This window comes from Hyla sarda, unplaced genomic scaffold (genome assembly GCF_029499605.1).
Source record: "Hyla sarda isolate aHylSar1 unplaced genomic scaffold, aHylSar1.hap1 scaffold_966, whole genome shotgun sequence".
Classification (NCBI taxonomy): domain Eukaryota; kingdom Metazoa; phylum Chordata; class Amphibia; order Anura; family Hylidae; genus Hyla; species Hyla sarda.
Window position 1 is genome coordinate 92096 of NW_026610996.1, and position 16463 is coordinate 108558.

Consider the following 16463-nt stretch of genomic DNA (forward strand, 5'->3'; position numbering starts at 1 on the left):
GGAACCCTTCTTACTCCTCCTACTTGCATGTGACACTGGGCTTAGGATCTGCATAGGAAACACACACACAAGCACACACCTACCTTTGTTGCCTGCAGATGCCTCCTTGGCTGTCCCCAAACGGTATCAAACCAACACCCACGGGAAGCTGTAAGCATAGAGGACATGCCTGCACCCCATTGGACTTACCTGTGTGGGTTAAATCCGGGTTATTTGACAACCTATGGCGGTGATGGTTCTGCTCAGGCAGAGCAGTGCTGATGCTCCTCATAAAGCTGTCGCTGCTGTGAAGGTTCTAGGTGACATCACAAATCCCTATGGTTACATACACAACAAAGCTGGGTTGTTGTTGTTTACACTCTGCAAGGCCTGTGGAAGTGAGTGACATCATAGCACTGTAGTTCTGAGGGTTCTAGATGGATGCAACAATCTCCTGTTGCTTCTATGAAGGCCATAATAGACGACATCACCAAACAGCTCCATAGTCACATACACAGCAAAGGAGAGATGTTGTTTACACCTAGTGATGTCAGTGGTATTGAGTGACATCACAGCACAGTGCTAAGGCTCCTGGGCCTGGACACAGCAGCGGCTGCAATATCTCAACGGAGAATACGTTTATATATATGTGTGTGTGTGCGCGTATATATATATATATATATATATATATATATATATATATATATATATATATTTCTCCGCCGAAATCACTTTTAAACCCATTTCCACCTTTTTTTCCCTTCTCTTCCTCTTACTTTTTTTTCACGTTTTTTTACGTTTTTCTCCTTTTCGCCTCTTTTCTGGGCGTATTATTCTTCTTTTTCTTCTTTTTTTTCGTCTAATGCATACCCCATCAGTGCAGCAATGCTTATTCAATACCGCCAGCAGATGGAGACACTGGGGGATAATTTTCTAAGGATTTATACTGATTTTTCCTGTCTGAATTTGTCGCACAGAAAGTTGCAGGCCAAATATGTGTGACATTTCTGCGACTTTAGCTTCTAGAGCATTTTTACAACATTATACATAGGTGCTGAATACATAAAAAGCGACTGTTCAGCGACAGACAAGTCGCATCGGCTGAAAGTAGGCCAGAATGTCAGTCCATGTTGGAGCAGGTTTAGATACAGTCTAAAGTATAGATCTCAAAGTCTGTGCACAGAATTTAGCAAGGGCCTCGCACCTTCTGATGCATCAGGTAGGTGCACAATAGCATAGCCTAACCCTCTGTACTTTGGTCTATATTGATGCGGGACATAGACAGCCAGCTGATGACCAATCCATTAGTGCAATGGATGGCTGGAAGCATTTGTCTTTGCCTTTGCAATACCACAGAAGCAATGCATGGTCAATGTACAGCAATGACACACCTGTGTGAACAGCCAGGAGACCCCCCCCATGTTATGTTACATAGTTACATAGTTAGTACGGTCGAAAAAAGACATATGTCCATCAAGTTCAACCAGGGAATTAAGGGGTAGGGGTGTGGCGCGATATTGGGGAAGGGATGAGATTTTATATTTCTTCATAAGCATTAATCTTATTTTGTCAATTAGGAACATTCAGCACCCACCCGCTATCAAGGCAGCTGCCTATCATGTCATGCCCTACCTGCACAGGTGTGCTGGCTACTCAAATGATCCAATTAAGGAGGCCATTTAGTCAGCAGCAGCAGAAGTCCTGTGCCTGGACGCTCCAACAGCGGCCAGACACAAGCAGAAGCAGAAGCAGCAGAAGCAGCAGCAGCACCACCTTTTGTTTTTTGGCTGCAGCAGCAGCAGCAAGGCCCACAGGGCTGGCTAGCTGGCTAGCCAGCAAGCAGGTAGCAATGAAAGTAGGAATCTTTCTTTTTAACCCTGTAAGGGGGTGGTGCACTGTACCCGAAGATACTGCCATATCGGGTCAATGCATAGGGCGACGGAAGCAAGCTTCGAAATCGGCCCCCGTTCTCAAAAATCCATTTAATATATGGTCCCCAGATAGGGGACGTATCAGATATTAAACTGATAAGAACAGATACTACACTTGATCTTAGCCAAAAGGCCGAGAAGCGATAACCGTGAAAGGGGCGGGCCCAACAAGGTCCCCTTCATGGGCACTATCACTGCTTGCTGTCAGGGAGGCTGCCAGACAATTTTCCATGCACACTCTGGGCTGGGGGGCAGTCAACCACCAGTACACACAGCAGAACCTAAACCCATACCATTATTGCTAAGCAGCAAGACAGGGGCCCATTGCACTCCCACGGGGCCTTTTTAAATGCAATCCATAACCCGGATTTGCCAGGAACCCTTCTTACTCCTCCTACTTGCATGTGACACTGGGCTTAGGATCTGCATAGGAAACACACACACAAGCACACACCTACCTTTGTTGCCTGCAGATGCCTCCTTGGCTGTCCCCAAACGGTATCAAACCAACACCCACGGGAAGCTGTAAGCATAGAGGACATGCCTGCACCCCATTGGACTTACCTGTGTGGGTTAAATCCGGGTTATTTGACAACCTATGGCGGTGATGGTTCTGCTCAGGCAGAGCAGTGCTGATGCTCCTCATAAAGCTGTCGCTGCTGTGAAGGTTCTAGGTGACATCACAAATCCCTATGGTTACATACACAACAAAGCTGGGTTGTTGTTGTTTACACTCTGCAAGGCCTGTGGAAGTGAGTGACATCATAGCACTGTAGTTCTGAGGGTTCTAGATGGATGCAACAATCTCCTGTTGCTTCTATGAAGGCCATAATAGACGACATCACCAAACAGCTCCATAGTCACATACACAGCAAAGGAGAGATGTTGTTTACACCTAGTGATGTCAGTGGTATTGAGTGACATCACAGCACAGTGCTAAGGCTCCTGGGCCTGGACACAGCAGCGGCTGCAATATCTCAACGGAGAATACGTTTATATATATGTGTGTGTGTGCGCGTATATATATATATATATATATATATATTTCTCCGCCGAAATCACTTTTAAACCCATTTCCACCTTTTTTTCCCTTCTCTTCCTCTTACTTTTTTTTCACGTTTTTTTACGTTTTTCTCCTTTTCGCCTCTTTTCTGGGCGTATTATTCTTCTTTTTCTTCTTTTTTTTCGTCTAATGCATACCCCATCAGTGCAGCAATGCTTATTCAATACCGCCAGCAGATGGAGACACTGGGGGATAATTTTCTAAGGATTTATACTGATTTTTCCTGTCTGAATTTGTCGCACAGAAAGTTGCAGGCCAAATATGTGTGACATTTCTGCGACTTTAGCTTCTAGAGCATTTTTACAACATTATACATAGGTGCTGAATACATAAAAAGCGACTGTTCAGCGACAGACAAGTCGCATCGGCTGAAAGTAGGCCAGAATGTCAGTCCATGTTGGAGCAGGTTTAGATACAGTCTAAAGTATAGATCTCAAAGTCTGTGCACAGAATTTAGCAAGGGCCTCGCACCTTCTGATGCATCAGGTAGGTGCACAATAGCATAGCCTAACCCTCTGTACTTTGGTCTATATTGATGCGGGACATAGACAGCCAGCTGATGACCAATCCATTAGTGCAATGGATGGCTGGAAGCATTTGTCTTTGCCTTTGCAATACCACAGAAGCAATGCATGGTCAATGTACAGCAATGACACACCTGTGTGAACAGCCAGGAGACCCCCCCCATGTTATGTTACATAGTTACATAGTTAGTACGGTCGAAAAAAGACATATGTCCATCAAGTTCAACCAGGGAATTAAGGGGTAGGGGTGTGGCGCGATATTGGGGAAGGGATGAGATTTTATATTTCTTCATAAGCATTAATCTTATTTTGTCAATTAGGAACATTCAGCACCCACCCGCTATCAAGGCAGCTGCCTATCATGTCATGCCCTACCTGCACAGGTGTGCTGGCTACTCAAATGATCCAATTAAGGAGGCCATTTAGTCAGCAGCAGCAGAAGTCCTGTGCCTGGACGCTCCAACAGCGGCCAGACACAAGCAGAAGCAGAAGCAGCAGAAGCAGCAGCAGCACCACCTTTTGTTTTTTGGCTGCAGCAGCAGCAGCAAGGCCCACAGGGCTGGCTAGCTGGCTAGCCAGCAAGCAGGTAGCAATGAAAGTAGGAATCTTTCTTTTTAACCCTGTAAGGGGGTGGTGCACTGTACCCGAAGATACTGCCATATCGGGTCAATGCATAGGGCGACGGAAGCAAGCTTCGAAATCGGCCCCCGTTCTCAAAAATCCATTTAATATATGGTCCCCAGATAGGGGACGTATCAGATATTAAACTGATAATAACAGATACTACACTTGATCTTAGCCAAAAGGCCGAGAAGCGATAACCGTGAAAGGGGCGGGCCCAACAAGGTCCCCTTCATGGGCACTATCACTGCTTGCTGTCAGGGAGGCTGCCAGACAATTTTCCATGCACACTCTGGGCTGGGGGGCAGTCAACCACCAGTACACACAGCAGAACCTAAACCCATACCATTATTGCTAAGCAGCAAGACAGGGGCCCATTGCACTCCCACGGGGCCTTTTTAAATGCAATCCATAACCCGGATTTGCCAGGAACCCTTCTTACTCCTCCTACTTGCATGTGACACTGGGCTTAGGATCTGCATAGGAAACACACACACAAGCACACACCTACCTTTGTTGCCTGCAGATGCCTCCTTGGCTGTCCCCAAACGGTATCAAACCAACACCCACGGGAAGCTGTAAGCATAGAGGACATGCCTGCACCCCATTGGACTTACCTGTGTGGGTTAAATCCGGGTTATTTGACAACCTATGGCGGTGATGGTTCTGCTCAGGCAGAGCAGTGCTGATGCTCCTCATAAAGCTGTCGCTGCTGTGAAGGTTCTAGGTGACATCACAAATCCCTATGGTTACATACACAACAAAGCTGGGTTGTTGTTGTTTACACTCTGCAAGGCCTGTGGAAGTGAGTGACATCATAGCACTGTAGTTCTGAGGGTTCTAGATGGATGCAACAATCTCCTGTTGCTTCTATGAAGGCCATAATAGACGACATCACCAAACAGCTCCATAGTCACATACACAGCAAAGGAGAGATGTTGTTTACACCTAGTGATGTCAGTGGTATTGAGTGACATCACAGCACAGTGCTAAGGCTCCTGGGCCTGGACACAGCAGCGGCTGCAATATCTCAACGGAGAATACGTTTATATATATGTGTGTGTGTGCGCGTATATATATATATATATATATATATATATATATATATATATATATATATATATATTTCTCCGCCGAAATCACTTTTAAACCCATTTCCACCTTTTTTTCCCTTCTCTTCCTCTTACTTTTTTTTCACGTTTTTTTACGTTTTTCTCCTTTTCGCCTCTTTTCTGGGCGTATTATTCTTCTTTTTCTTCTTTTTTTTCGTCTAATGCATACCCCATCAGTGCAGCAATGCTTATTCAATACCGCCAGCAGATGGAGACACTGGGGGATAATTTTCTAAGGATTTATACTGATTTTTCCTGTCTGAATTTGTCGCACAGAAAGTTGCAGGCCAAATATGTGTGACATTTCTGCGACTTTAGCTTCTAGAGCATTTTTACAACATTATACATAGGTGCTGAATACATAAAAAGCGACTGTTCAGCGACAGACAAGTCGCATCGGCTGAAAGTAGGCCAGAATGTCAGTCCATGTTGGAGCAGGTTTAGATACAGTCTAAAGTATAGATCTCAAAGTCTGTGCACAGAATTTAGCAAGGGCCTCGCACCTTCTGATGCATCAGGTAGGTGCACAATAGCATAGCCTAACCCTCTGTACTTTGGTCTATATTGATGCGGGACATAGACAGCCAGCTGATGACCAATCCATTAGTGCAATGGATGGCTGGAAGCATTTGTCTTTGCCTTTGCAATACCACAGAAGCAATGCATGGTCAATGTACAGCAATGACACACCTGTGTGAACAGCCAGGAGACCCCCCCCATGTTATGTTACATAGTTACATAGTTAGTACGGTCGAAAAAAGACATATGTCCATCAAGTTCAACCAGGGAATTAAGGGGTAGGGGTGTGGCGCGATATTGGGGAAGGGATGAGATTTTATATTTCTTCATAAGCATTAATCTTATTTTGTCAATTAGGAACATTCAGCACCCACCCGCTATCAAGGCAGCTGCCTATCATGTCATGCCCTACCTGCACAGGTGTGCTGGCTACTCAAATGATCCAATTAAGGAGGCCATTTAGTCAGCAGCAGCAGAAGTCCTGTGCCTGGACGCTCCAACAGCGGCCAGACACAAGCAGAAGCAGAAGCAGCAGAAGCAGCAGCAGCACCACCTTTTGTTTTTTGGCTGCAGCAGCAGCAGCAAGGCCCACAGGGCTGGCTAGCTGGCTAGCCAGCAAGCAGGTAGCAATGAAAGTAGGAATCTTTCTTTTTAACCCTGTAAGGGGGTGGTGCACTGTACCCGAAGATACTGCCATATCGGGTCAATGCATAGGGCGACGGAAGCAAGCTTCGAAATCGGCCCCCGTTCTCAAAAATCCATTTAATATATGGTCCCCAGATAGGGGACGTATCAGATATTAAACTGATAAGAACAGATACTACACTTGATCTTAGCCAAAAGGCCGAGAAGCGATAACCGTGAAAGGGGCGGGCCCAACAAGGTCCCCTTCATGGGCACTATCACTGCTTGCTGTCAGGGAGGCTGCCAGACAATTTTCCATGCACACTCTGGGCTGGGGGGCAGTCAACCACCAGTACACACAGCAGAACCTAAACCCATACCATTATTGCTAAGCAGCAAGACAGGGGCCCATTGCACTCCCACGGGGCCTTTTTAAATGCAATCCATAACCCGGATTTGCCAGGAACCCTTCTTACTCCTCCTACTTGCATGTGACACTGGGCTTAGGATCTGCATAGGAAACACACACACAAGCACACACCTACCTTTGTTGCCTGCAGATGCCTCCTTGGCTGTCCCCAAACGGTATCAAACCAACACCCACGGGAAGCTGTAAGCATAGAGGACATGCCTGCACCCCATTGGACTTACCTGTGTGGGTTAAATCCGGGTTATTTGACAACCTATGGCGGTGATGGTTCTGCTCAGGCAGAGCAGTGCTGATGCTCCTCATAAAGCTGTCGCTGCTGTGAAGGTTCTAGGTGACATCACAAATCCCTATGGTTACATACACAACAAAGCTGGGTTGTTGTTGTTTACACTCTGCAAGGCCTGTGGAAGTGAGTGACATCATAGCACTGTAGTTCTGAGGGTTCTAGATGGATGCAACAATCTCCTGTTGCTTCTATGAAGGCCATAATAGACGACATCACCAAACAGCTCCATAGTCACATACACAGCAAAGGAGAGATGTTGTTTACACCTAGTGATGTCAGTGGTATTGAGTGACATCACAGCACAGTGCTAAGGCTCCTGGGCCTGGACACAGCAGCGGCTGCAATATCTCAACGGAGAATACGTTTATATATATGTGTGTGTGTGCGCGTATATATATATATATATATATATATATATATATATATATATTTCTCCGCCGAAATCACTTTTAAACCCATTTCCACCTTTTTTTCCCTTCTCTTCCTCTTACTTTTTTTTCACGTTTTTTTACGTTTTTCTCCTTTTCGCCTCTTTTCTGGGCGTATTATTCTTCTTTTTCTTCTTTTTTTTTGTCTAATGCATACCCCATCAGTGCAGCAATGCTTATTCAATACCGCCAGCAGATGGAGACACTGGGGGATAATTTTCTAAGGATTTATACTGATTTTTCCTGTCTGAATTTGTCGCACAGAAAGTTGCAGGCCAAATATGTGTGACATTTCTGCGACTTTAGCTTCTAGAGCATTTTTACAACATTATACATAGGTGCTGAATACATAAAAAGCGACTGTTCAGCGACAGACAAGTCGCATCGGCTGAAAGTAGGCCAGAATGTCAGTCCATGTTGGAGCAGGTTTAGATACAGTCTAAAGTATAGATCTCAAAGTCTGTGCACAGAATTTAGCAAGGGCCTCGCACCTTCTGATGCATCAGGTAGGTGCACAATAGCATAGCCTAACCCTCTGTACTTTGGTCTATATTGATGCGGGACATAGACAGCCAGCTGATGACCAATCCATTAGTGCAATGGATGGCTGGAAGCATTTGTCTTTGCCTTTGCAATACCACAGAAGCAATGCATGGTCAATGTACAGCAATGACACACCTGTGTGAACAGCCAGGAGACCCCCCCCATGTTATGTTACATAGTTACATAGTTAGTACGGTCGAAAAAAGACATATGTCCATCAAGTTCAACCAGGGAATTAAGGGGTAGGGGTGTGGCGCGATATTGGGGAAGGGATGAGATTTTATATTTCTTCATAAGCATTAATCTTATTTTGTCAATTAGGAACATTCAGCACCCACCCGCTATCAAGGCAGCTGCCTATCATGTCATGCCCTACCTGCACAGGTGTGCTGGCTACTCAAATGATCCAATTAAGGAGGCCATTTAGTCAGCAGCAGCAGAAGTCCTGTGCCTGGACGCTCCAACAGCGGCCAGACACAAGCAGAAGCAGAAGCAGCAGAAGCAGCAGCAGCACCACCTTTTGTTTTTTGGCTGCAGCAGCAGCAGCAAGGCCCACAGGGCTGGCTAGCTGGCTAGCCAGCAAGCAGGTAGCAATGAAAGTAGGAATCTTTCTTTTTAACCCTGTAAGGGGGTGGTGCACTGTACCCGAAGATACTACCATATCGGGTCAATGCATAGGGCGACGGAAGCAAGCTTCGAAATCGGCCCCCGTTCTCAAAAATCCATTTAATATATGGTCCCCAGATAGGGGACGTATCAGATATTAAACTGATAAGAACAGATACTACACTTGATCTTAGCCAAAAGGCCGAGAAGCGATAACCGTGAAAGGGGCGGGCCCAACAAGGTCCCCTTCATGGGCACTATCACTGCTTGCTGTCAGGGAGGCTGCCAGACAATTTTCCATGCACACTCTGGGCTGGGGGGCAGTCAACCACCAGTACACACAGCAGAACCTAAACCCATACCATTATTGCTAAGCAGCAAGACAGGGGCCCATTGCACTCCCACGGGGCCTTTTTAAATGCAATCCATAACCCGGATTTGCCAGGAACCCTTCTTACTCCTCCTACTTGCATGTGACACTGGGCTTAGGATCTGCATAGGAAACACACACACAAGCACACACCTACCTTTGTTGCCTGCAGATGCCTCCTTGGCTGTCCCCAAACGGTATCAAACCAACACCCACGGGAAGCTGTAAGCATAGAGGACATGCCTGCACCCCATTGGACTTACCTGTGTGGGTTAAATCCGGGTTATTTGACAACCTATGGCGGTGATGGTTCTGCTCAGGCAGAGCAGTGCTGATGCTCCTCATAAAGCTGTCGCTGCTGTGAAGGTTCTAGGTGACATCACAAATCCCTATGGTTACATACACAACAAAGCTGGGTTGTTGTTGTTTACACTCTGCAAGGCCTGTGGAAGTGAGTGACATCATAGCACTGTAGTTCTGAGGGTTCTAGATGGATGCAACAATCTCCTGTTGCTTCTATGAAGGCCATAATAGACGACATCACCAAACAGCTCCATAGTCACATACACAGCAAAGGAGAGATGTTGTTTACACCTAGTGATGTCAGTGGTATTGAGTGACATCACAGCACAGTGCTAAGGCTCCTGGGCCTGGACACAGCAGCGGCTGCAATATCTCAACGGAGAATACGTTTATATATATGTGTGTGTGTGCGCGTATATATATATATATATATATATATATATATATATATATATATATATATTTCTCCGCCGAAATCACTTTTAAACCCATTTCCACCTTTTTTTCCCTTCTCTTCCTCTTACTTTTTTTTCACGTTTTTTTACGTTTTTCTCCTTTTCGCCTCTTTTCTGGGCGTATTATTCTTCTTTTTCTTCTTTTTTTTCGTCTAATGCATACCCCATCAGTGCAGCAATGCTTATTCAATACCGCCAGCAGATGGAGACACTGGGGGATAATTTTCTAAGGATTTATACTGATTTTTCCTGTCTGAATTTGTCGCACAGAAAGTTGCAGGCCAAATATGTGTGACATTTCTGCGACTTTAGCTTCTAGAGCATTTTTACAACATTATACATAGGTGCTGAATACATAAAAAGCGACTGTTCAGCGACAGACAAGTCGCATCGGCTGAAAGTAGGCCAGAATGTCAGTCCATGTTGGAGCAGGTTTAGATACAGTCTAAAGTATAGATCTCAAAGTCTGTGCACAGAATTTAGCAAGGGCCTCGCACCTTCTGATGCATCAGGTAGGTGCACAATAGCATAGCCTAACCCTCTGTACTTTGGTCTATATTGATGCGGGACATAGACAGCCAGCTGATGACCAATCCATTAGTGCAATGGATGGCTGGAAGCATTTGTCTTTGCCTTTGCAATACCACAGAAGCAATGCATGGTCAATGTACAGCAATGACACACCTGTGTGAACAGCCAGGAGACCCCCCCCATGTTATGTTACATAGTTACATAGTTAGTACGGTCGAAAAAAGACATATGTCCATCAAGTTCAACCAGGGAATTAAGGGGTAGGGGTGTGGCGCGATATTGGGGAAGGGATGAGATTTTATATTTCTTCATAAGCATTAATCTTATTTTGTCAATTAGGAACATTCAGCACCCACCCGCTATCAAGGCAGCTGCCTATCATGTCATGCCCTACCTGCACAGGTGTGCTGGCTACTCAAATGATCCAATTAAGGAGGCCATTTAGTCAGCAGCAGCAGAAGTCCTGTGCCTGGACGCTCCAACAGCGGCCAGACACAAGCAGAAGCAGAAGCAGCAGAAGCAGCAGCAGCACCACCTTTTGTTTTTTGGCTGCAGCAGCAGCAGCAAGGCCCACAGGGCTGGCTAGCTGGCTAGCCAGCAAGCAGGTAGCAATGAAAGTAGGAATCTTTCTTTTTAACCCTGTAAGGGGGTGGTGCACTGTACCCGAAGATACTGCCATATCGGGTCAATGCATAGGGCGACGGAAGCAAGCTTCGAAATCGGCCCCCGTTCTCAAAAATCCATTTAATATATGGTCCCCAGATAGGGGACGTATCAGATATTAAACTGATAAGAACAGATACTACACTTGATCTTAGCCAAAAGGCCGAGAAGCGATAACCGTGAAAGGGGCGGGCCCAACAAGGTCCCCTTCATGGGCACTATCACTGCTTGCTGTCAGGGAGGCTGCCAGACAATTTTCCATGCACACTCTGGGCTGGGGGGCAGTCAACCACCAGTACACACAGCAGAACCTAAACCCATACCATTATTGCTAAGCAGCAAGACAGGGGCCCATTGCACTCCCACGGGGCCTTTTTAAATGCAATCCATAACCCGGATTTGCCAGGAACCCTTCTTACTCCTCCTACTTGCATGTGACACTGGGCTTAGGATCTGCATAGGAAACACACACACAAGCACACACCTACCTTTGTTGCCTGCAGATGCCTCCTTGGCTGTCCCCAAACGGTATCAAACCAACACCCACGGGAAGCTGTAAGCATAGAGGACATGCCTGCACCCCATTGGACTTACCTGTGTGGGTTAAATCCGGGTTATTTGACAACCTATGGCGGTGATGGTTCTGCTCAGGCAGAGCAGTGCTGATGCTCCTCATAAAGCTGTCGCTGCTGTGAAGGTTCTAGGTGACATCACAAATCCCTATGGTTACATACACAACAAAGCTGGGTTGTTGTTGTTTACACTCTGCAAGGCCTGTGGAAGTGAGTGACATCATAGCACTGTAGTTCTGAGGGTTCTAGATGGATGCAACAATCTCCTGTTGCTTCTATGAAGGCCATAATAGACGACATCACCAAACAGCTCCATAGTCACATACACAGCAAAGGAGAGATGTTGTTTACACCTAGTGATGTCAGTGGTATTGAGTGACATCACAGCACAGTGCTAAGGCTCCTGGGCCTGGACACAGCAGCGGCTGCAATATCTCAACGGAGAATACGTTTATATATATGTGTGTGTGTGCGCGTATATATATATATATATATATATATATATATATATATATATATATATATATTTCTCCGCCGAAATCACTTTTAAACCCATTTCCACCTTTTTTTCCCTTCTCTTCCTCTTACTTTTTTTTCACGTTTTTTTACGTTTTTCTCCTTTTCGCCTCTTTTCTGGGCGTATTATTCTTCTTTTTCTTCTTTTTTTTCGTCTAATGCATACCCCATCAGTGCAGCAATGCTTATTCAATACCGCCAGCAGATGGAGACACTGGGGGATAATTTTCTAAGGATTTATACTGATTTTTCCTGTCTGAATTTGTCGCACAGAAAGTTGCAGGCCAAATATGTGTGACATTTCTGCGACTTTAGCTTCTAGAGCATTTTTACAACATTATACATAGGTGCTGAATACATAAAAAGCGACTGTTCAGCGACAGACAAGTCGCATCGGCTGAAAGTAGGCCAGAATGTCAGTCCATGTTGGAGCAGGTTTAGATACAGTCTAAAGTATAGATCTCAAAGTCTGTGCACAGAATTTAGCAAGGGCCTCGCACCTTCTGATGCATCAGGTAGGTGCACAATAGCATAGCCTAACCCTCTGTACTTTGGTCTATATTGATGCGGGACATAGACAGCCAGCTGATGACCAATCCATTAGTGCAATGGATGGCTGGAAGCATTTGTCTTTGCCTTTGCAATACCACAGAAGCAATGCATGGTCAATGTACAGCAATGACACACCTGTGTGAACAGCCAGGAGACCCCCCCCATGTTATGTTACATAGTTACATAGTTAGTACGGTCGAAAAAAGACATATGTCCATCAAGTTCAACCAGGGAATTAAGGGGTAGGGGTGTGGCGCGATATTGGGGAAGGGATGAGATTTTATATTTCTTCATAAGCATTAATCTTATTTTGTCAATTAGGAACATTCAGCACCCACCCGCTATCAAGGCAGCTGCCTATCATGTCATGCCCTACCTGCACAGGTGTGCTGGCTACTCAAATGATCCAATTAAGGAGGCCATTTAGTCAGCAGCAGCAGAAGTCCTGTGCCTGGACGCTCCAACAGCGGCCAGACACAAGCAGAAGCAGAAGCAGCAGAAGCAGCAGCAGCACCACCTTTTGTTTTTTGGCTGCAGCAGCAGCAGCAAGGCCCACAGGGCTGGCTAGCTGGCTAGCCAGCAAGCAGGTAGCAATGAAAGTAGGAATCTTTCTTTTTAACCCTGTAAGGGGGTGGTGCACTGTACCCGAAGATACTGCCATATCGGGTCAATGCATAGGGCGACGGAAGCAAGCTTCGAAATCGGCCCCCGTTCTCAAAAATCCATTTAATATATGGTCCCCAGATAGGGGACGTATCAGATATTAAACTGATAAGAACAGATTTTTTTTTTAACTTGACTACCCTTACGGGGGCAACTTTATTAAAAATTAAATAATGTTAACAAAGTTGTGCAAATATGTCAATAAATACAGTTACATATAAATAACATATTTACAACATATTAAAACATAAAATGGGCACTTGGTGGCTTTACAAGATAGAATTCCATTCTTTTAAAAACCATTTTCTAGATAAAAGCGGAAATCTCTTCTTGTCTAAAAGATAGTACTGGTACATTTCATAAAAACAGATAGATAAAATGTCCTTCACAGATAAAACCTCATGCTTGAACAATAAAATATTCCTGGCCTTCCACAGAGCTGCCTTCACACAGTTTATGATCTTCCATGCAATAGTCTCTTGAGTCCGTGTTGGGCATTCCAGGCAACCATAAAAAACCACTGCAATATTTAAGTCTTTTAGTCCAGTTATCCTTTTTACCAGAGGGAGTATCTTTGTCCATATTTTCTGCGAGTAAAAACAAGTCCATATTAGATGGTGCACGGTCTCCTCTTGTCGGCATCCCTCCCTCGGGCAGGTTGCAGAGTTGGATAATCCTCTTCGGTGCTGGAATGCCCGGCATGGAAGACACTCGTGTGCGCAGCTCCAGGCCAGGTCCTTCTGTGAATTAAAAAGATAATTAATACTCAACATCTTCCAAATCTGTATACACTTCTGTTCGTTAAAATTTTTGATGGGAGTCACGGTACTGGTTTCTTTTATTTCCTTTAGTAGTTTTTTGCTATTGCACAGATCCTGAACACTTTTACCTTTAAAATTATATAAGTTTAAAATTTTTCCTAAAATCATGTATTGAGGGGGTAAATTCAAAGAATAAGGGCAACTTAAAACTGTAGAAAACCAGCCGTTCCTCCGCATAAAATAACCAGTATTAAAACGAACAAAATAAGACCAGTAGCTATCTTTAAAAACAGTAGTAAAACACATGCTAAAAAACTTTATTAAAAGGAAAGCTTTAAAATCTGGAAAATCCTTACCGCCCCTGGAGTTCGGTTTTATCACAATTTGTCTCTTTAATTTTTCGCTCTTAGAACTCCAAAAGAAAGTAAAACAAGCTTTTGTTATTTTCTTTAGAACCATTTCGGGGGGTGGGAAAACCAGACTTAAATACAATAAAATAGGTAAAAGCACCATTTTTGTAATTAAAACCTTCCCTTCCATTGTAAGTTCTCGCATGTTCCACATACATATTTTCTTATTTATTTTTTGAGCCACCAAGTCCCAGCTATTAAAACCATTATTAGACTCGTCAAAGGAGACACCTAAAATCTGCACCGACTCAGACACAGGGACGGGCACATCATACAAAGGCATTCCGCCTATGTTTAAAATGTTACTTTTGTTAAAATTGACTTTAAAACCGGAGGCACAATTAAAATATTGAATCTGTTTTAGCGTCTTCTGAAGCGATGGGGTGTCCCTGCAAAACACCGCAACATCGTCCATGTACCCCACTACCTTCGCCTCTAGTCCCCCTCCTCCTGGCAGGGGGACTCCATGGATCTGCTTATCCTTTCGTATTGTACATAAAAGAGGCTCTATTGCGCAAATGAAGAGTAGTGGGGACAAGGGACACCCCTGCTTCACTCCGGAATTTAAAATCACGCCCTGTGTCTTAAAACCATTTACTAAAATTTTACTAGTACAGTTATCATAAAAAGCTCTAAGAGACAATAAAAAGCCATCAGGTATACCCATTTTCTCTAAAACCTTAAAAAGATAAAAATGTGACACCCTGTCGAAAGCTTTTTCAAAATCTATGGATAAAACCGCCAGCTTTCCTTTTCTTAATTTGGTGTCGCTAATTACATCCTTTAAAAGGTTTAGGTTCTCCCATAAACTCCTCCCAGGCACCCCACAGACTTGGTTTGTATGAATTATTTTATGGATTACGTTCTTTAAGCGGTTAGCACACAGTTTCGCCATTATTTTATAGTCGCAGTTCAGAAGGGTGATTGGTCTCCAGTTTTTGAGTTCCGACCGGTCTCCCTTTTTGAATAGCAGGGAGACATCACCCTTCTTCCATGAGCCTGGGAGGATTTTAGACTTAAAGACTTCAGTAAAAAGGGAGAACAAATCTTCTTTTAAAATACCATAAAAAGTAACATAAAATTCAATGGGTATACCATCCGGCCCAGGCACTTTACCTGTTTTAAAACTCTTGACGGTCTCTAAAATCTCCTGCTCTGAAATATTCTGCAATAAAAAAGACTGTGAGACAGGATCTAAAAAATTGGTGATCTCCTTTAACGAGTCATTCATAAAACATTCATCAATGTGTTTTACATTAAAAAGATCCGCATAAAACTCTTGCACCTTTTTTAAAATACCCTGTACATCATTCACTCCTTCAATGTTTTCTATTAACCTTCTATTTTCATGTATTTTCTTAAAAAAATACCTGGAGCAGGTCTCGTTTTCCTCAAGATGCTGTATTCGAGACCTAAAGATAATTTCTTTTCCTTTCTGCTCCAGGCACTTAGTTATTTCTTTTTTAAGATCATGTACCTCCTTCTCCACCTCCATCCCATGTGCTCTGAATTTGTACAGGGTTTGCAGACGAGTATTTAGGATATTATAAAATTCACGTTTTTCTTTAGCTTTCCTAACCCCAACACGGATAAAAAATTCTTTTATTTTTAGTTTCATTTTTTCCCACCAGATACTGGTGGGAGTGTTGGGGTCTTTTACTCGTCTGCATTCCTTGTAAAAGGTGATAAAATCTGATAAAACCTGCGGATCTTCTAAAAGGGACACGTTTAACTTCCAGGCATTCCTACCAGTTCTCCTTTTAAAATCACTTTTAACTTTAAAATACAATAATTTATGGTCAGAAAAAACATTGGTAAAAAGATCACAGTTAAAAGGCAGTACTTGATAAGAACAAAAAATAAAATCTATCCTGGAGCTACAGCTTGCATTGCTCCAGGTAACACCGTCTTCCTCTGGTACGTTAAAATTACATTTTTTAAAAACATCAGTGAGATTAAAATCTAAAATCAAGTTTTTTAACATAAAAGACGTCTTATCAT

General features: G+C 44.0%; 5 non-coding genes and 1 pseudogene across 5 annotated transcripts; all 6 read right to left on the bottom strand.

The window, feature by feature from the left end:
• Positions 1-1864: 1864 nt before the first annotated feature.
• Positions 1865-2055, bottom strand: LOC130351284 (U2 spliceosomal RNA). The gene has a single exon (XR_008888021.1). It is a non-coding gene; the product is annotated as a U2 spliceosomal RNA (small nuclear RNA).
• Positions 2056-4125: 2070 nt separating this feature from the next.
• LOC130351301 (U2 spliceosomal RNA) lies at positions 4126-4316 on the bottom strand. Its single transcript, XR_008888037.1, has one exon. It is a non-coding gene; the product is annotated as a U2 spliceosomal RNA (small nuclear RNA).
• A 2098-nt stretch (positions 4317-6414) lies between these two features.
• On the bottom strand, positions 6415-6605 carry LOC130351285 (U2 spliceosomal RNA). Its single transcript, XR_008888022.1, has one exon. It is a non-coding gene; the product is annotated as a U2 spliceosomal RNA (small nuclear RNA).
• Positions 6606-8689: 2084 nt separating this feature from the next.
• LOC130351299 (U2 spliceosomal RNA) lies at positions 8690-8880 on the bottom strand. The gene has a single exon (XR_008888035.1). It is a non-coding gene; the product is annotated as a U2 spliceosomal RNA (small nuclear RNA).
• A 2092-nt stretch (positions 8881-10972) lies between these two features.
• On the bottom strand, positions 10973-11163 carry LOC130351287 (U2 spliceosomal RNA). Its single transcript, XR_008888024.1, has one exon. It is a non-coding gene; the product is annotated as a U2 spliceosomal RNA (small nuclear RNA).
• Positions 11164-13257: 2094 nt separating this feature from the next.
• On the bottom strand, positions 13258-13461 carry LOC130351245 (U2 spliceosomal RNA; annotated as a pseudogene).
• Positions 13462-16463: the final 3002 nt, after the last annotated feature.